This window comes from Schistocerca americana, chromosome 2 (assembly GCF_021461395.2).
Source record: "Schistocerca americana isolate TAMUIC-IGC-003095 chromosome 2, iqSchAmer2.1, whole genome shotgun sequence".
Classification (NCBI taxonomy): Eukaryota; Metazoa; Arthropoda; class Insecta; order Orthoptera; family Acrididae; genus Schistocerca; species Schistocerca americana.
The window spans coordinates 914,735,350-914,758,039 of NC_060120.1; positions in this window are offsets into that span (position 1 = coordinate 914,735,350).

The following is a 22,690-nucleotide window of genomic DNA, read 5'->3' on the forward strand; positions in this document are numbered from 1 at the left end:
ATCTGGTACCATCTGTTGCTCTACTGAACAATAGGAAACGCGAGACTAAATTATTGCTAGGAATTGTACATTTATTTAAATAACAAACTTAAAATAGGGAATACCGTGATTATCAGGCATTCGGGGCTAGTTGGCACACAGCTTCTCTTTCCCGCCACCGTGGACATGGAGCAGTGTCATCGTGCTGATGGGGAGTGCTTCTAAAGGTACACCACCCTCCGTAACTTCAATCTACTTGGAAGCGTCATGTAGGAAGGACCCATATTTCATTGTTTTTCTTACCACAGAGTACATTTTTTCATCGTAAATTTTTTTGGTCTGCTACATCGAATTAAGATGCTACAGATGGCGGTTTTTTCAAAGAGTTGTTAACTGTGATTAAAACTATGTAACATAATTTTTTGTTTCTGATGTTTCGGATCGTGTGTTATCCATTTAGTTTTTGATATAGCCCTGGGGATAGCACAACTTGTCATGGGGTCAGTTGCAATAAGTATGACAACCTATCCACTGCCGTTCATTAATATTTCTGTAAAAAATTACTAAACACGCATCAGCCCAGAAGAAATCTGGTCTTTTCCCGCAGCCAGCCCACGACAGCAATCCAACCCTGCGCGAAAGAGAAGATTTACTGCAGTTATAACAGTCTCATCAAAGACAGAATCGTGGTTGAAACGGCCAATCAGAAGAAAAAACCCTGTACAGTCAAGATGGGCCACATTGGTAAGGTTGATAAGGCGAATAATCAAATATCACAGAAAACGTCAATCTGAATTATCTTCTACTGATTCTGGTGACGGCGTATTAGGCATTATCTATTCGGAAAATGATGACAGAAGGGACTTCCTTAATGATAATTCAGAAGCTGATGAACCTTGAATAGCGAAGAGTTTTCACTCTCAGGCTCCTGATTAGACGATGGTGAGGGATCTAACTCGACAGTTCCCACTAATACTGGAGAACGTCTAGAAGATATCAACTATTAAAACACCTGGCTTAAAGTCCGCATCTCGTGGTCTAGCGGCTAGTGTTGCTGCCTCTGGATCACGGCGTCCCGGTTTCGATTCCCGGCCGGTTTGGGGATTTGCTCTGCCCGAGGACTGGGTGTTTGTGTTGTCCTCATCATTTCATCATCATCATCATTCGTAACAGGGGATAGATTTGGCTGTGAAAAATATTGGACTGTGTTAAAATTAGGACTGTGTACGGGCGCTGATGACCACGCAGTTAAGCGCCCCACAAACCAATCACCACCATCACGTGCCTTAGAAACCATACTGTAATGATTGTAAAACCAATACTTGAAGCAGAACTTCAAAATGATTACGGACGGTAACAATAACATAACATAATACTAGAATCAAGCATTTAAGAGAGCTTTTCTTGAATAATGAAGCTCCATGTTTCCGTGTTTGGTTCCCAATCAGCCTTGACAAACCTGACTGTTATTAAACACTCGCTAGGATCCGTTAAACAGGCGGACTAGTTGTAACATAATCTTGGCTCAACAATCATGCATCATCTGTGCATATTTTTTATATCGCTTGTAAGAGGTATGCGCTGTCTGCGATATGAGAATCGCTGACCAGAGAGCAGTGTTGACTGCAGTACGAACTGTGTAACTGTAGCAGTTGTTGCTAGTCGCTTGTCTGAGCTTGTCTGCGCTTGTCTGCAGTCTGCTCTGGTCGGGAATCTGCAGATGGGGTATTATTGTATAAGGTAAAGAAGCAGCGTCGCGCATATCTAGTAATGTATCTGAACTGTCATCTAAATGTTTTAAAAATGTCCTAATAATAATTTTGGTAATATAAAGTAATTCTTTTTTTAAAAAAGCATTCATTTAAAAAAAAATCAGTTGCTTCCTTTCACAAATCACAAATGTATAGGCCAGCATTGCACGGAACTGTGCCGGAGAAAAGTAAGAGCAGATATATTCGCCGTTTTATTGAGGTAAGAATTTTTGCTTTTTTACTCAGAATGATCTTACAGGGCCACGACGCAGCATTGCTGTCGTCCAAATTTTACCAGGATACTGAATTTATTAATTTTTATTGTGAGGTTTAAGAATTTTTCTGTTTCGTGCTTACATTAAATGAGAAAAGAATTTTGTGGATACATTAAATGTGAATGCATTTGTGCACGGAGATTATAAATGGGAACCAATTTTGTTCTGAGGTCATACAAAAATTAGAATCGCTATCCATAATAATTATTATTTTAATTTCAATTTAATTTTGTGGGGAGGTTACACTTGGCGACACCCGGCCAGGATCGTATTTCTTTGTGAATCTCTGAGAAGTAGTCATATATCTGCTCTTATTTACTTAAATGTAGTTTGCATCTGGCGCAACGCATTTACTAATTTGTCACTCTTGCTTTCACAGATCATCGGCAATTTATTGCTCTTTGTTGTAATTGTGTTTGTTCCATTTTTTTGCTTCGTCTTTATTTCATTTAGTGTTTAACTTTGATTAGTGAAAATGCCGCGAAAAACTGTTAACAGTATATCGCGATGTGCAATGAGTGAAATAGTCGACTCGAATAATTTGACCGATAATACTTGCTACATTCAGTGTAATAATGATGATCCCCTACTTGCAGATAATCAGTGCATACCGACCACTAGTAATTATTTTAATGCTAATTATGAGAAAACAAATTCAATTGTGTCCTCTGTTAATTTAACGACAATTGATGACGCGGCACGTTCTGATACAATGAACGCTGCCCAGTTTGACACGCCTAATTTGTGAAATTTACGTAGTGAACAGATAATTGTTTCTAAGAAAGGTGAACAATGTACGTCAGATTTGTTTGGTTCCGGTGTAGTAATTAACAGTGCACATCCGATTGGCAAACCTTTTCGAGAATCACATAATGTCCAAATGGTTATACAAAACGTGACAATTGCAGGTACGCCAGCAAACAGCACAGAGAATAGAGTAGGTAATATTGGCTTGGATCAAGTTGTGGCATTATTGCTACACATTAATGAAAGTAACGAAAATCTCAAACAACAACTTAATGAAAATAATGAAAATGTCAAACAGGTTAATGAAAATTCCAAACAGTCGAAGAAAGAACAAGACAACAACTTCAAATAACTTAATGAAAATCTTAAACAATTGAATGAAAAATACGACAATCTTAATGAAAAACACGACAACCTAAATGAACAGAACAAACAACTTAGTGAACAAATTAAAGCCGTTGCCGCGCAATGTCATGATACTAAAGAACAATTACGCGAAGAAATTAAGGATTGTGCTAGGAACAATAGTGAAGAAATTAGATCTGTGGCTCATGAATTAAGAAATGCACATGCAGCCACAACTAAAGTACTTAGAGCCGTAGTAGTGCTATTTCATCTTTATTTTTCTGCACTGCTGCCTTCTCTTCTACTATCCTCTATACCTATCAAAACAGCTCTTCAACTATCGATCTATCTATAATAAAGAATGAGTAAAGAAAACCTGATATGACAAATTTTACCGAAAGTGACAATTTTCATCAGGCACTCAAGAACTACCAGCGTAATTTTGATATCAGATAAAATTTTAATCATCAGTATGTACAAAATTTTCAGCAGTCGCAAACATATTTTGGTAACAATACAGGTTGTTCTCCGCAACAGCATCAAAGACAGCCGGTTAGTATACCTAACCAATAATGCAGTCTGCAAGGTCAACCAAGCTTTAATGTTTCGCCGCCTACACGTATAGCGTCAGCTCCAACAAATAGTAACGCACAGCAACAAGGGAATCAGTACGTACAGAAAACACACCATTTCAATTCCTATCGCAATGCACTGTATAGAAATGGCTATCATGACAGACGTAAAAGTAATGAGCACAAGTTTCAGCGTACGTTTAATAACAGTTGGTCTTATCAGCAGCAAAATCATCCGCAACAACAAATTATCATGAATGAACCAGACAGTAGATATCATCCCGAACGTAATACGTCAGGAATAAATAACAGAACAGTACAAATAGTGGAAATGCCACAGCATCCTCCCGCAAATGATAGTACATCAGATAGAATTTGACTAGATACAGTACAGGTTGCATCTTCCAGCTACGCAAGCAATGCTTTTGACACGCAGAATCTTGTTCACGAAAATGTTATTACTTTTGACGACATCCGAGACACACTTTTGCGTGAAAGACAGATTCACAACTTATGTAGACGACATTCTTATTGCAGAAGCTAACTGGTCTGAACACAATCTGATTCTTGAACAACTGTTGCAAACTTTTCGTGCACAAGGACTCACAGTTAATCTCAGTAAATCGCACTTTGGCAAAACTTCTATAAAATTTCTTGGACATGTAATTTCAGCAGAAGGCATTGCGCCTGACCCGGAAAAACTTCAAGCTTTGCGTGACATTACTGTCCCTACGACGAAGAAACAACTACGCAGCTTTTTGGGCGTGTAAAATCTGCCAGAAAGCTAGGTCAGATACGGCTTCACATATTCCTCCGTTACATCCCATTGTACCTATTAAATTGAGACACATGGCTGCTGTAGATATTTTTGGTCCGATCCCCAGAACTAATAGAGGTTTTTGCAACATCTTTGTCGCTGTTGAACTCACTTCAAAATTTGTTACCTTCACTCCGTTACGCAAAGCTACTGCTAAAACTGTTTCGAAAGCATTTGTAAAACATTTTCTATTCCATGTAGGGCTTGTATTGAAAGTAATTTCCGACAATGGATCACAGTTTCGATCTGCTATATGGACACGTATGTTACGAGCTAGAAACATTTCTCCGATCTATATATCCAGGTACCATGCTTCTTCGAACCCTTGTGAACGACTAATGAAAGAAATTGGTAAACTATGTAGAATATACTGCCATAAAAAACATATTGATTGGGACACACACATACTCTCATTCCAAGATGTAATTAATACCATACCAAATGAATCTACTATGCTATCTCTGACTGTTATACTGAAAAATGTTGAACCACCTAACAAAATTAAAGAATTAGTAACCTTTCCTACATCTCGTCGACTGCGACACCATGAAATAATTGACATTGCGCTGAACAACATCAAACGTGCCGCAGAGCGCCGGAGAAGACAGCAAAAACAGGTTTGTACACGCCGTGACTTTCACATTGGACAGAAGATATTAGTACGCACACATTATTTATCCAACAGAGGAAAGAATAGGTGTAGTAAATTTGAGCTTCTACACGCAGGTCCATATCGAATTCGCAACATTCCTCACCCCAATGTAGCACACGTCGAAACTTTGAGAACCAGAGAAAGTAAAGGCAATCACCATGTCTCCACTATTAAACCCTTTATTAAATGAATATACTTTATGATTTATCACACTGTAATGCCATTTCCTGATTTTTGTATGACCAATGATGCAATTATATTTATATGAACACTTACTGATGATTATCGTATTTTTTCTTGGCAATTGCCCGGCAAGGTAAGGTTAGCAGCTCGCTTTTCTTGTCGTTACACATCAGACCGTGCACATTTTTCCAGATAAGCTTACATATTTTATGACCAATTATGTAATTCTATCTAGTGACATATTAATTTTATCAAATTCTTTCTCCATTAAAGTCTTCAACTCTCGCCTCTATCAACTACACAACATACAAGCTGAACAAAGAAAGGCATTTGTTGTCGTTACACATCAGACCGTGCACATTTTCCATTCTTCATGTATGTATGATTGTTTTCATGTTTTGTTTGTATGCACTATGAAATCTTTAAGATATAACAAACACCAGTTGACTTTGACACTTTGCCTTATGATATCTCAACATCGTGTCTATTTTACATTTTTTTTTTTTTTTGTTGCTACATTGTGATACTCTATGTACACTTTTTACACCTGCACACTGTCTATGTTTTTGACATATTACGTTTTCTGTCATGCTATGCCGTATGCTCAATTATATCACTAGAAACCAATTTTTATTTAATGGGTATATGATTTAAATGCAAAACATTAATCGTTGTTCATCATTTTCAGAAAGCAATAACGTGTCAAAGAAATAAATTAAACAAACCACAGTGGATTGCTATGAAATGGGAATTTCACCTTCGGAATGAACGGAAGAAGATGCAATACTTCGTCACGAAGAGTAAATGGATCAGAATTAACAAGCATTAACAAGAATATACTATACACATCGTATGATAGCGGTCTTAACTAATTTTTTCTTTCAGAGTACGAGGCGATTGATGCAGGCTGTCAGACAGAACTACACATCTTAGTTTTAGTGATGAAATATGCTAGAAATAAGGAACTCCATACTATGAATAGTTGTATGATGAAGTGTCTTTTTGCAGATGATAATGAATGGTGATGAATAGTGATGAAGAATATAGTAATATAAATAATGAAGTTTTTCTTTACAGGTGATGATAATAATGGAGTTATGGTGATACGAATAATGAAGTTTCTGTTTACAGGTGTTGATAGTGATAAACTTTATATGGCCACTAAACACACCGCTTTTAAGTTTTTCTTTGCAGATGAGGACAATGATGAAGTTTATGTATTTATGCTATGTAGTTATTTAAGTATTTGTTGCAGTTCGTTTTGACAGTATGTCTTATGTCGCATGGTATGATGACTGAAGGTTTTGGAAAGGACAGCTAGAGAACATACATATTTAATACACATTTCATTACCTGTTAATTCGAAGTTCACTACTTTTAAGCATAATATGCGTTTCTTCTTACAGCTTAATAGCCCATTTTGTATTTTTTTTCCATTCATGAAATTAATGTGCTATAAGCAGTTGGTCATTAAACCTGTTCTAGTACTTGCATTTTTTTTACCCATTTGTGTGTGTCATTCATGAATGTGATCACATATACTTTATTTGTTTCATAACCTTGCTACAGCTGACTCATGACGAATGACGTTACCTATCCTCATTTGCAGCAATAAGTCAAGAGTAAATATTGTTATGCCCCAGCAATTAATTATCGATCCCAAGGCAATGCATTGCTAGTATAAAAAAAAATTAACACTCCCAAATAATGCTACCAGTTTAAGAGAGTTCTGAGTAATACTGAATGATGTTTTTCTAATCACAGACCTTGAATAATAGTCACAGTGTGTTACATTTTAAATATGTCATTGTTGTTGTTGTTGTTGTGGTCTTCAGTCCTGAGACTGGTTTGATGCAGCTCTCCATGCTACTCTATCCTGTGCAAGCTTTTTCATCTGCCAGTACCTACTGCAACCTACATCTTTCTGAATCTGCTTAGTGTATTCATCTCTTGGTCTCCCCCTACGACTTTTACCCTCCACGCTGCCCTCCAATACTAAATTGGTGATCCCTTGATGCCTCAGAACATGTCCTACCAACCGATCCCTTCTTCTGGTCAAGTTGTACCACAAACTTCTCTTCTCCCCAATCCTATTCAATACTTCCTCATTACTTATGTGATCTACCCACCTAATCTTCAGCATTCTTCTGTAGCACCACATTTCGAAAGCTTCTATTCTCTTCTTGTCCAAACTATTTATCGTCCATGTTTCACTTCCATACATGGCTACACTCCACACAAATACTTTCAGAAATGACTTCCTGACACTTAAATCAATACTGGATGTTAACAAATTTCTCTTCTTCAGAAACGCTTTCCTTGCCATTGCCAGCCTACATTTTATATCCTCTCTACTTCGACCATCATCAGTTATTTTGCTCCCCAAATAGCAAAACTCCTTTACTACTTTAAGTGCCTCATTTCCTAATCTAATTCCCTCAGCATCACCCGACTTAATTAGACTACATTCCATTATCCTTGTTTTGCTTTTGTTGATGTTCATCTTATATCCTCCTTTCAAGACACTGTCCATTCCATTCAACTGCTCTTCCAAGTCCTTTGCTGTCTCTGACAGAATTACGATGTCATCGGCGAACCTCAAACTTTTTATTTCTTCTCCATGGACTTTAATACCTACTCCGAATTTTTCTTTTGTTTCCTTTACTGCTTGTTCAATATACAGATTGAACAACATCGGGGACAGGCTACAACCCTGTCTTACTCCCTTCCCAACCACTGCTTCCCTTTCATGTCCCTCGACTCTTATAACTGCCATCTGGTTTCTGTACAAATTGTAAATAGCCTTTCGCTCCCTGTATTTTACCCCTGCCACCTTTAGAATTTGAAAGAGAGTATTCCAGTCAACATTGTCAAAAGCTTTCTCTAAGTCTACAAATGCTAGAAACGTAGGTTTGCCTTTCCTTAATCTTTCTTCTAAGATAAGTCGTAAGGTCAGTATTGCCTCATATGTCACTTGAATGATGAGTTCTGAGTAATAGTGAATGATATTTTGTAATAATGCATACATGCTCTACACTCTTTAACTCCTGTTTTGAAGGATGACTTCTGATGTTTTGTAACTGGCCAATGAGTGCCAATAATTATTTTTAAGTATGTCGTATGTCACTTGAATGATGAAAAATGTTTTGTAATATTCAATACATGCTATATGTTTAGTAACTGGCCAATGAATGCCACTGTTTCTTATATTTGTATTATGTCACTTACATGCTATATATATGGATACTAGTAGCTTGATGCTACACTCATTAGCTCCTGTTTTGAAGGATGACTTCTGATGGTTTGTAACGGGCCAATGAGTGCCAATGATTACTATAACTAGCTGAATTATGTAAATAGTATGCCATTAATTAACTCTTGCTGAATGATCACTTTCGAATAATGCATAAAATGGTTTGTAACTGGGCATTGAGTGCCAATGTTCACTATAATCAGATGACTTATGAAAAATATTCTGCAATACTTCATACATAGTACAGAAATGTTCAGTAACTAGGCGATGAGTGCCACCAATTATTCAAATCAGTTGATAGACTAGTGTAATTCTCAATGATGACTGGCATAAGACTTAATATCCTTCATCTTCTGACCTAATTACCAGAAATTACTGCGATATCCGTTTGTCCTCTCTATCCTCATGATCATGGAGCACTATATTTGGTTTTTGCACTAATTCTATGTTGGTGTACCTTACAAGAACGTGGTGTTGACACGACATGCTGTCCACCACCTTGAGCGATGGAGATGTTATTATGGTCCCACTGTTTGGTGTACTTAATGTACTACCAAAATGATAACATTCAATATTAATACGACATTTAAGTGTCTTGGCTACACTGATTAATTCTTCAGGGAAGAGAACTTCAGATTGTGTCACTTGGTGTTGTGCTTCTGTAGAAAGATATGGACTTTCAGTGCAGCTACGTGCAACCTACTGTGCTACAACCATGATGCAATCCTTCCCTTTCCTATCCTAGTTCTTGTAAAATGGTAAAAAAAAATATTACAGTGCGTGTGCACTTTATGTCATTTGTTAGTATGATTTGTACTCATTGCGTATACATTTTGTGATATCCTGATATGTTCTGTATTACAGTGCGTGTGCACTTTGTCATTTTTTAATAAGATTTGTACTCATTGCGTATACATTTTGTGATTGACTGATATGTTCTGTACTACAGTGCGTGTGCACTTTATGTCATTTGTTAATATGTTTTGTACTCATTGAGTATACATTTTGTCATTACCTGATATGTTCTGTACTACAGTGCGTGTGCACTTTATGTCATTTGTTAATATGTTTTGTACTCATTGCGTATACATTTTGTCACTGCTTGATATGTTCTGTACTCAGTGTATGTGCACTACATTTTATTTCATGTTCTGCACTTATATATATATGTATATATTCTGTGACTGTAAACTTAGTTAATTAAGGAAAATTTGTTGCTCATGGCAAGTCCAATTGACTCACCATCACTGCCAAATTTTTGCCCCCCCAGTGGAGAGTTATGTAAGAGGTATGCGCTGTCTGCGATATGAGAATCGCTGACCAGAGAGCAGTGTTGACTGCAGTACGAACTGTGTAACTGTAGCAGTTGTTGCTAGTCGCTTGTCTGAGGTTGTATGCGCTTGTCTGCAGTCTGCTCTGATCGGGTATCTGGAGATGGAGTATTATTGTATAAGGTAAAGAAGCAGCGTCGCGTATATCTAGTAATGTATCTGAACTGTCATCCAAATTTTTTAAAAATTTCCTAATAATAATTTTGGTAATATAAAGTAATTTTTTTTTAAAAAAAAAGCATTCATTTAAAAAAAAATCAGTTGCTTCTTTTCACAAATCACAAATGTATAGGCCAGCATTGCACGGAGCTGTGCGGGAGAAATGTTAAGTAAGAGCAGATATATTCGCCGTTTTATTGAGGTAAGAATTTTTGCTTTTTTATTCAGAATGAACTTTCAGGGCCACGACACAGCACTGCTGTCGTCCAAATTTTACCAGGATACTGAATTTATTTATTTTTATTATTAGGTTTAAGAATTTTTCTGTTTCGTGCTTACATTAAATGAGAAAAGAATTTTGTGGATACATTAAATGTGAATGCATTTGTGCACGGAGATTATAAATGGGAACCAATTTTGTTCTGAGGTCGTACAAAAATTAGAATCGCTATCCATAATAATTATTATTTTAATTTCAATTTAATTTTGCGGGGAGGCTACACGCTTTTAATCGTTACTTAAAGGTTTACAAGAAACAGGTCAGCATTAGACACAAGACATCGTAACATGTTAAAAACACCCATTTAATGTACGCCTGTCTTGTGCCACTAAAAGCTAAAATATTTCAGAAATATTTTCATAATGTTTATAACGGCACAAAATAAATTAAATGAGTACCCACTGGACATTGAACACATAGACCAATTTAATCAAAGGCTGACTATTAATAGTTGCAATCATTGTCGTGCAATGAAAACCATTCACTGTGGCGTGTGACCTGCTTACTAACGGCCAGCTCATCTAACAAATAAGTTAAAAAAGTTTGTAGTCATATAAAGCATTTTAGTCAGTTTGTTTGAGCGAGTACATGCGACGTTGCACGCCAGTCTCGGTAATGAGATGATCATAAAATACATTACTCAAAGGAGCAACTTCAGTTTAACCGTCTGTAAATGATGCAGTTCTATATATCATAACCGTCGCGACATGGAGAAAACTCCCACCGAGGACGGCTATCGTGTGCACGATCTGCATGCTGCCGGACAGCATACTGAAGTTTCCAGAAATAAGCTGATTAATTTACCTTTCTGGAGCCCACACTCTTTATTTCATAGGGTCACTTTCGGCATATCAGGCCAGTGAGTAATTTGACTGGTGTCATTATTTGGAAACAAAAATCTATCACACTCGCATAATTTTTGCCGTACAATTTTTCGTACACCAGAAAAATGACCGGCTTAAGTATCTCAGGGGGTTGTGTGCCTTAACAGAGAACCGATTAACGAAAGAACACCAGTAGTCTCCTGTCCTTCGTGTCCGAACAATCCGCCGCCATCCGCACCTGGTTTTTCCTCGAAACATACACAGAATGAAGAAAAAGTGCCGCACTTAGAGGTCGCCATGCGATTCCTCATCTAGATACAAGACAAAAGATTAACTAGCATAATCATATCGGATGCATTTTTGAAAATACATGTATGAAAACGAGGGTCTGGCAACGCTATGGTATCATGCGGCGCATCAGAGAGTATAGACGAACATATATCAGGCAGTGCCGCCACACCTACTGTCGTAGCTCACTATACAGGGTGGTCCATTGATAGTGACCGTGCCAAATATCTCACGAAATAAGCGTCAAACGAAAAAACTAAAAAGACGGAACTTGTCTAACCTGAAAGGGGAAACCAGATGGCGCTATGGTTGGACCTCTAGATGGCGCTGCCATAGGTCAAACAGTTATCAACTGCGTTTTTTAAAATGGGAACCCACATTATTAATTACATATTCGTGTAGTACGTAAGGAAATATGAATGTTTTAGTTGGACCACATTTTTCGCTTTGTGATAGACAGCGCTGTAATAGTCACAAACATACGGCTTACAATTTTAGGCGAACAGTTGGTAACAGGTAAGTTTTTTAAATTAAAATACAGAACGTAGGTACGTTTGAACATTTTATTTCGGTTGTTCCAATGTGATACATGTACCTTTGTGAACTTATCATTTCTGAGAACGCATGCTGTTACAGCGTGATTACCTGTAAATACCACATTAATGCAATAAATGCTCAAAATGATGTCCGTCAACCTCAATGCATTTGGCAATACGTGTAACGACATTCCTCTCAACAGCGAGTAGTTCACCTTCCGTAATGTTCGCACATGCATTGACAATGCGCTGACGCATGTTGTCAGGCGTTGTCGGTGGATCACGATAGCAAATATCCTTCAACTTTCCCCGCAGAAAGAAATCCGAGGACGTCAGATTCAGTGAACGTTCGGGCCACGGTATGGTTCTTCGACGACCAATCCACCTGTCATGAAATATGCTATTCAATACTGCTTCAACCGCACGCGAGCTATGTGCCGGACATCCATCATGTCGGAAGTACATCGCCATTCTGTCTTGCAGTGAAACATCTTGTAGTAACATCGGTAGAACATTAGGTAAGAAATCAGCATACATTGCACCATTTAGATTGCCATCGATAAAATGGGTGCCAATTATCCGCCCTCCCATAATGCTGCACCATACATTAACCCGCCAAGGTCGCTGATGTTCCACTTGTCGCAGACATCGTGGATTTTCCGTCGCCCAATAGTGCATATTATGCCGGTTTACGTTACCGCTGTTGGTGAATGACGCTTCGTCGCTAAATAGAACGAGTGCAAAAAATCTGTCATCGTCCCGTAATTTCTCTTGTGCCCAGTGGCAGAACTGTACACGACGTTCAAAGTCGTCGCCGTGCAATTCCTGGTGCATAGAAATATGGTACGGGTGCAATCGATGTTGATGCAGCATTCTCAACACCGACGTTTTTGAGATTCCTGATTCACGCGCAATTTGTCTGCTACTGATGTGCGGATTAGCCGCGGCAGGAGCTAAAACACCACCTTTGGCATCATAATTTGTAGCAGGTCGTGGTTGACGTTTCTCATGTGACTGAACACTTCCTGTTCCCTTAAATAACGTAACTGTACGGCGAACGGTCCGGACACTTGGATGATGTCGTCCAGGATACCGAGCAGCGTACAAAGCACCGCCCGTTGGACATTTTGATCACAATAGCCATACATCAACGCGATATGGACCTTTTCCTCAATTGGTAAACGGTCCATTTTACCACGGGTAATGTATCACGAAACAAATACCGTCCGCACTGGCGAAATGTTACGTGATACCACGCACTTATACAGTTGTGACTATTACAGCATCATCGATCACAAAGCGAAAAAAGTGGTCCAACGAAAACATTCATGTTTCTTTACGTACTACACGAATATTTAATTAAAATGGGGGTTCCTGTTTAAAAAACGCAGTTGATATCCGTTTGACCTATGGCAGCGGCATCTAGCGGGCCAACCATAGCGTCATCCGGTTTCCCCCTTCAAGCTAGACGAGTTTTGTTCTATGTAGTTTTTTCGTTTGATGCTTATTTCGTGAGATATTTGGCCCAGTCACTATCAATGGACCACCCTGTATAGACTGCTGATACATAGAAGTCACAACCAACACGGAGCTATCGCTAGAACCCTTCTCAGTTTCCATTTTCATTTATCAGACGACCATTCGCTAGTTCTCGTCGTTTACGAGGAAGATATCATTTTGTCACTTGACAATAGCCTATTACTTGATAGTGTGATTCATTAAACTATATGCTTGTGTTTGCTAACTGTGCTGTGCACCACCATGACTAGTCCTGTCAAGTTCATGTAGAGCAGCTTCCCGATGGAGTATATAAACGATGAATACATAGATTTGTATTTGTTAACAGGTGCATCCAATAACCAAACTGCCGATGCTGGTCGCGAGTATGCTGCACGCTACCCTCACTGGTACTGTTTCGGTAAGAATGTGCTTCATCGGCTGGAGCAACGCCTCAATAACCGGTAACCTTTGTCTACAAGTAATGGACATTCGTAGTCCCAGGAGGCCGCGCGGGCTTAACCGAGCGGTCTAGGGCGCTGCAGTCATGGACTGTGCGGCTGGTCGCGGCGGAGGTTCGAGTTCTCCCTCGGGCAATGGTGTGTGGGTTTGTCCTTAGAATAATTTAGGTTAAGTAGTGTCAAGCTGATGATCTTAGCAGTTAAGTCCCATAAGATTTCACACACATTTGAATATTTTAGTCCCAGGACCACACATACTCCACAAACAGAAGACATGATTCATGAAACATTTCAATAATCACCTCGACAAAGTACTCGTGATACTGCAAGGCTGGTTGTTGAAGTGTTGCATGATGAGGAACTGCATGCATATGATAACTCTTTAACTCAACACTCGACGAGTACAGTATCGTGAATGGCTTTTGCACCAAGTGAAAGGTAATGAACATTTTATAAATAATGGGATACGGACTGACAATCTAGTTTCACTGGTGAAAGTATTTTCAACTTCGGAAACGGCCATTATTGGTCGAAAGAAAAAAAAAGACCGTGGCTTTCAGGCACGCCTTGGAATAAACTGGTTGGCTGTAATCGTGTGAGGAGTAGTTTCCTTACCTCCAGCCGGAGAAGTTGAATGCGCCCGTCTATCGCACGTTTCTTTGCAATAATTTGCCTGACGTATTAGCAAATGTTCCACTTGGTGCTCGGCAACAGCGATGATTTCAGGATGATTGTACACCGCCACACCTTGGGATGAATGCGTGTAAATATTTAAATGAAGCGTTTCCAGGGAAATGGTTATACAATAACGCATTGAGTCAAAAAATTCAGAAATCACAGCCACAACTGTCCACTCAACAACGGCGAGCGACACGTTCCAAAACGCCAGGAGTGTACTTTGCTTGATAGGACGTGGGGCCAACTCCGCAGGTGCCTTCCGTCACTTTGGCACACTCCACAGACAAAACCCCTGAATGGAACGAAAAAACCAGTCCAGGTTGCAAATATTTTTGTCACCTTCGGAAATGCCATTTTCGACTTTGTTATATTCATCTGAAAATGGGTCTCGGTCCAAAACTATTCATCGAATAAAAAACAAAACTTTTGCAGCTTGGGATGATTTTTCGTTCTGTTTATTAATAGTAAAAACCCTGAACGCTGAGCCTAGCGAACTTCCAAGCCACCGCTTGGAGCCGCCATCTATCTAGAAGGCGTTCATCTATCACCGTCCCCGAGCACACACCATCGCTGCCCAGCGACTCGTAGACGCAGACTGGTGAGAGCCTAATAACATAAACAAGAATAGAGCGCCCTTGGCACGCAGCTGATTGAGGGATTGTGTGAAGCATAATTATAGAAGCATTGCAAACAAGTAAACAGTAACGGAAGAGGATGCCGTAACGTTCAAACTTCCTTGCACTTTAGTACGAGTTCCTTTGCGTTATGCGAAGTTACTCACGGCAGCAGCCAGAGCCCATGCGCCTGTACAAGGTGACTGCGACAATTCTTTATCACCGATTTCGCAGAAATTTATGGTTTATGGAAGGACTGAAGTGGGCGCTTCGGGTGACGCTGATGTGGGGGAGGCATGAGCCATATGTGATACCGTTGTTGCCGGGCAGCTGTTGACGTAGTAGAAAGAGCGCAGAACCATAATCTGAAGGTCTTCGGGTCCAGTATGTGGGCGAGAACTTTTTTTTTAATTCGATTTTTACGTTGCCTCCATTGCAAATATACAATGCTCAATGTACTGTATTTATTAAGATGTTCATAAAACGCATGAATAGGAAATGAAAAGGAAAAGTTCGGATTACAAATACATTTACAAGTAAGGACTGTTCTTAAAGCGTCCACGACGACTCTGCAAATAACTTTCCAAGAGCAGATTGTAATTAAACCGTATCGTATTACGTTACTTTCACACTGATCTTTGAGCAGCCCCTGTCAGCTGCACGCGGGCTGCATGATAGAGGTGCACGTAAAACCGGCCAATCGAGAGAGATCAAGAAATCACATCCTGAGAAGCCTGCATCAAAATACGTTCCACAGTACATCAGCTGCTATCTTCGCCAACAATTGGCGAAAGGGAGCGTTACACTGCGCGGTGAGAAAGAACCTTTAGGAAATGATAACCAAGTTTGTTTTCTATAGAAACTTAAAACAACCAAATAATTATAAAACTGGGGCGTTTATAACATAAGCAAGATGCCGAGACATCCGCTGCTTTCCATTTTTTTATGACGAATATCGTCCTGACAAGTGTAACACACCAACTGTAAAATAATGAAAGTATCTAATTTTATATACAACGTTCTCGTGTACACCTTGCAATGCCTTCCTGGAAGTTTATTTACAATCCCATATTTTACTTTGCCTTTCTTTTTCAAGTCGTTTATGAAAATATTAACATCGTATACTGAGCATTATTTCGGCTTATTTCGAGCGCATGTTATGTGAAATCAGAAAAAAATTGTGCATAGAGACTCGAGCCGGCCGGGGTGGCCGAGTGGTTCTAGGCGCTGCAGTGTGGAACCGCGCGACCGCTAGGTCGCAGGTTCTTATCCTGCCTCGGGCATGGATGTGTGTGATGTCCGAAAATTATTAGTTATATCACACAAAAAAAAATATTTTGTTATACAAGGGTGAGTCAAATGAAAACCTTAAATATTTTTTAAAATATTATTTATTGTGCAGAAGTCGTACAAAGCTGTATCACATTTCAACATAATCACCCCCACGCTCAATGCAAGTCCTCCAGCGCTTACAAAGTGCATAAATTCCTCCTCATCATCATCATCATTTAAGACTAATTATGCCTTTCAGCGTTCAATCTGGAGCATAGCCCCTTTATAAAATTCCTCCATGATCCCCTATTCAGTGCTAACATTGGTGCCTCTTCTGATGTTAAACCAATTACTTCAAAATCTTTCTTAACCGAATCCAGGTACGTTCTCCTTGGTCTGCCCCGACTCCTCCTACCCTCTACTGCTGAACCCATGAGTCTCTTGGGTAACATTGCTTCTCCCATGCGTTGAACATGACCCCACCATCTAAGCCTGTTCGCCCTGACTGCTACATCTATAGAGTTCATTTCCAGTTTTTCTTTGATTTCCTCATTGTGGACACCCTCCTGCCATTGTTCCCATCTACTAGTACCTGCAATCATCCTAGCTACTTTCATATCCGTAACCTCAACCTTGTTGATAAGGTAACCTGAATCCACCCAGCTTTCGCTCCCATACAGCAAGGTTGGTCGAAAGATTGAAAGGTGCACAGATAATTTAGTCTTGGTACTGACTTCCTTCTTGCAGAAGAGAGTAGATCGTAGCTGAGCGCTCACTGCATTAGCTTTGCTACACCTCGCTTCCAGTTCTTTCACTATGTTGCCATCCTGTGAGAATATGCATCCTAAGTACTTGAAACCGTCCACCTGTTCTAACTTTGTTCCTCCTGTTTGGCACTCAATCCGTTTATATTTCTTTCCCACTGACATTACTTTCGTTTTGGAGATGCTAATCTTCATGCCATAAATTCCTTTAGAAAAAAATTCTTTTGGTAGTCCGCGCAACCACTCATGCACCGTTTGGCGTACCTCTTCATCAGAACGGAACTTCTTTCCTCCCATTGCGTCTTTGAGTGGTCCAAACATATGGAAATCACTTTGGGCAAGGTCTGGTGGGTATGGTGGATGAGGAAGACACTCAAAATGCAGATCTGTGATTGTTGCAACTGTTGTATGGACAGTGTGGGACCTTGCCTTGTCATGTTGCAAAAGGACACCTGCTGACAGCAATCTACGTCGCTTTGATTTGATTGCAAGCCGCAGATGATTTTTTAGGAGATCTGTGTATGATGCACTGGTGACATTGGTCCCTCTAGGCACGTAATGCTCCAAAATGACGCCTTTTTCGTCCCAAAAGAGAGACAGCATAACCTTCCCTGCTGATGGTTCTGTTCGAAACTTCTTTGGTTTTGGTGATGAGGAATGGCGCCATTCCTAGCTCGCTCTCTTCTTTTCCGGTTGGTGGAAGTGAACCTAGGTTTTCTCCCCAATAACGATTATTGCAAGGAAGCCATCAACGTCTCGTTCAAAGTGCCGAAGAAGTTCTTCACAAGCATCAACACGTCGTTCTCGCATTTCAGGAGTCAGCTGCCGTGGCACCCATCTAGCAGACAGTTTGTGAAACTGGAGCACTTCATGCACAGTGTGGTGTGCTGACCCATGACTACTCTGTAAACATGCTGCAATGTCATTCAGTGTCACTCGGCGGTTTTCCTTCACTATGGCTTCAACTGCTGCAACGTTCTGTGGAGTCACAACCCATTGTGCCTGACCTGGACGAGGAGCATCTTCCACTGAGGTCACGCCATTTGTGAACTTCCTATTCCATTCGTAGTCTTGCTGCTGTGACAAACACGCATCACCGTACTGAACCTTCGTTCGTCGATGAATTTCAGTAAGTTTCACACCTTCACTACGCAAAAACGAATAACAGAACGCTGTTTTTCGTTGGTGCAAGTCGCAAGTGGGCGGCCATCTTTATACTGATACTGCGACGGTATGTGTGCATCTGCACTATGCTGCCACCTACAGGCCATTATGCATGCTGTTTGCAGCACGCTTACCAACTTACAGGATAACGGCGCGGAATTTCGATTTGTTATTACAAATTTAAGGTTTTCATTTGACTCACCCCCGTATGTGCTCTGTCTGTCCGTTTGTTAAGACCCTGTTTTTCCCTGGAACGGGTGGACGTAATAATCTGAAATGTACGTCACTTACTAAGATGTAAAAAAATTAAGCTTCTAACATTGCCATCAAAGGACACGACGATTTATATCAAATATTTAAATACTCGCAGACTCAGTCATCAAACTGTACAGGGTACTTCCCGCTGGCTTACTACGATGAACTTCAGCAAGACGACAGGTTTGACAGGAAAAAAGAGAAAACTGTTAATTTTTATTGATATAACACGCAAAATTATCTCTTTTGTCATTTATTATCCGTCATCAAACTTGAAATTAAAACATTCTCAAAAGTCTTAGATCCCAGAGACCGATATCTTGCCAGTATCAATTTCGATGACGGGTAAAAATCACTGAGGCTCTCGAATATCAGACTCGGTTAACTCTCTGTATACATAGCCAAGTTTGTATGGAAGCCCCAGAGCGCGAGTCCTACTGTCATCTGGCCAATTTTTTCTAAACACTTGGCCATCTGGAGCTCCCACTTCTCTGACTTTCATTCCTGGCACGTGTTATAAGTCTGGACGAAATCGCAATTGACGAGTAGGCCAGGTTCTCTAGTCACACAAATTACAGGACGCATTATTCCGTAGACTTCTTCGGAACAATCTGCTGCCGACCTGGAACAGTTCACTGCACTGTTACCATTATAAACTACTGGCCATTAAAATTGCTACACCACGAAGATGACGTGCTGCAGACGCGAAATTTAACTGACAGGAAGAAGATGCTGTGATATGCAAATGATTACCTTTTCAGAGCATTGACACAAGTTTAGCACCGGTGGCGACACCTAAAACGTGCTGACATGAGGAAAGTTTCCAATCGATCGCACATACACAAGCAGCGGTTGACCGGTGTTGCCTGGTGAAACGTTGTTGTGATGTCTCGTGTAAGGAGGAGAAATGCGTACCATCACGTTTCCGATTTTGATAAAGGTCGGATTGTAGCGTATCGCGATTGCGGTTTATCGTAAAGCGACATTGCTGCTCGCGTTGGTCGAGATCCAATGACTGTTAGCAGAATATGGAATCGGTGGGTTCTGTAGGGTAATACGGAACGCCGTACTGGATCCCAACGGCCTCGTATCACTCACTAGCAGTCGAGATGACAGGCATCTCTTATCCGCATGGCTGTAACGGGTCATGCAGCCGCGTCTCCATCCCTGAGTCGTTTGCAAGGCGACAACCGTCTGCACGAACAGTTCGACGACGTTTGCAGCAGCATGGACTATCAGCCTGGAGACCATGGCTGCGGTTACCCTTGACGCTGCATCACAGACAGGAGCGCCCGCGATGGTGTACTCAACGACGAACCTCGGTGCACGAATGGCAAAACGTCATTTTTTCGGGTGACTCCAGGTTCTGTTTACAGCATCATGATGGTCGCATCCGTGTTTGGCGACATCGCGGTGAACGCACGTTGGAAGCGTGCATTCGTCACCGCCATACTGGCGTATCACCCGGCTTGGTGGTATGGGGTGCCATTGGTTACACGTCTCGGTCACCTCTTGTTCCCATTGACGGCACTTTGAACAAATGTTTTCAAGATTTTCAAATCCACTCACTTGAGAGCCGTTCACTAAACGTCGCCCTTCAAGTCGTTCTTCTTTACGCCGCTGATGGGTCGCCGAACTGGTGCAAAGACGTGTACTTAAGCTCTCGTCTGGACGCCTTACTCAGACATTTCTGAAATATTAGAGTAGAAAAGATCCTTACATCACACGGAATTTAGTGAATTAGGAGAGGGTGCAGCAATACCCAGTACTTAAATTGATCTTGATCACACTAGACCGAGTCGTCAGACACTGTTACACATACAAACTTTGTGGGCCCTCACTAAATGCCATTACTCGTTAATGGGACAGAAAAAGAGCTTCTGGTTTACATTCTTAGGAATCACTAGGGTCCGGCCGTCGAACGGCTTCCACGCACCAGCTCTGTCAGGCGTTTGAATGGTGTGAACTTTTTGACGTGGCGGATTGCTGGTGGTTTCCGCAAGAGCGAAAATTTCATTCTAATAGTCGTCTCCACAGCTTTTAACATTTTCTATTATCTCTGCAACTAAAATATTAATGCAGATTTAACAAATATTAACTAATTGTGTTACCACCAACGGCATTTTTCTGTATTGATAAGTTAGTAATGTAGTAAACTACCGGACGTCGTGGATCGATCTCAGAACAATAATTCTAACAGTGATTAAAGAAAAATAAAATATGAGCTGCAGGTAGAATGGTTATTAGTTCTATTAGTAGCTCGTTCAACTACTTATTCTCATTTCGTTCGTTATTGTTCTGCTCATTTCGTGTAGGCGGACATCGTACGACATCCTTCAAGTACATTTCAACCCGCCTAGTTACCCTGCCGGCGTCCACTACACTAGCTGCATCTACGAGTACAATTGGTAAATCTGAACGATCGTCTTATATTGAAATCAGACATATTTTCCAAATAACAGGAACTGTTTCGATAATGTGAGCAGCGAAACCAAATATGCTGAATATCTTGCAAGAAGTAAAATTTCATGCATGAGATTAGACGTTTCAACTTTCTTCCTTTTAGTGGAGGTCGTACTGCGTGAAAATAAGGAAAACAAGAAAAAAATTACAGGGTTAAATGCTTCGTATACCTGTCTCCCCGATTTAAAATTCGTCGGCGGGACCATTTAATCAGTCTGAATTTATGATTTGAGGTTTGTGATAAATAGTTTTCGGTTTTATTTAGATTCTTATTTTATTTAGCGTCAGTTTCGTTTAGCTTCGATAATGAGGTGTACTCAGTATCACTCGGCGTAGAAATTGTAAATGAAGCCTGAAGATCGTTGCAGCCACAGTGATGGTCTCGAAGCTTTCGTCGCTGAGCTGCAGAACAGTTAAATGTTCTTCGGTCGCCTGAAAACTAAAATGATCCTTTAATTTGACTTATACAACTTTTACAATATGCAAGACGGCAACTCAGTACACATGTGGATATCCATATCGTTACCTACGAAACTCACGTTCTTTCCGGACAGCGTCTGCAGATTCGCCAGGGTGCATCCAAAAATCATTTTCCGAAACTCTGTACTCGTATTCGCGGTCCACAGTATCAGGTAAATCACTTTTGAATGAGGAAGAAATACTCATTACCTTTTGACATAAACTTCTATATTAACGGAAATATTACATTCATTTGTGAGTGGAATATCATTAATCTGATACAATTAAATTCGCAAACACTGCAAATTAACTTCGACAGTAGTGGTTACCGCTACAATAGTCTTAAATTTCCAATCAAACTAAACCGTACGCTATCATTCATATCTAGATAAGAGACAATGATGACACAACCGCTGCATTCTTCTAGTATAGCTTATGCTCTCCACAGAGAAACACAACAATCAAAGATTCTCCCCTGCGCACACGCAGTCGAATCACAACCAATATGTCATAACTCAAAACACCTAAACTAGCTTAGGTTATCTACGTTTTCCCGCTCTGAGTAATTGTTGGGACTATTGTTACCTGCCACATGATTACCGACACAGAGTTGCATGAAGCTCTCGACTACCCTCGACAAAACGGGCGCTATCAGGCAGCCATAATTGAGCCTTCTAGGTTATCTAATTAGAAAGTAGGAGAAATAATAGCGCAACTACTCTCCCTGAATATAACCTGGCCAATTACACGTAGTTGTCTCCGAGGCGTGTTTTAAAATCACAGTAGCATTTCAAAGGAACCTCTTTCCATTTACATGAAGAAGAAATATGTTTAAAACATTTTTTTCAAAAAGATTTTGCATACAGTTCATATTCACAACTTGACTTAGTACGTCACAAGCATTAACAAAATAGGTACTGATATTATCTTGTGTGATATTAGCATTGCTGTTGTTGTTGTGGTACTTACCTGATCTACACATCTAATCTTCAGCATTCTTCTGAAACACCACATTTCGAAAGCTTCTATTCTCTTCTTGTCTAAACTATTTATCGTGCATGTTTCACTTCC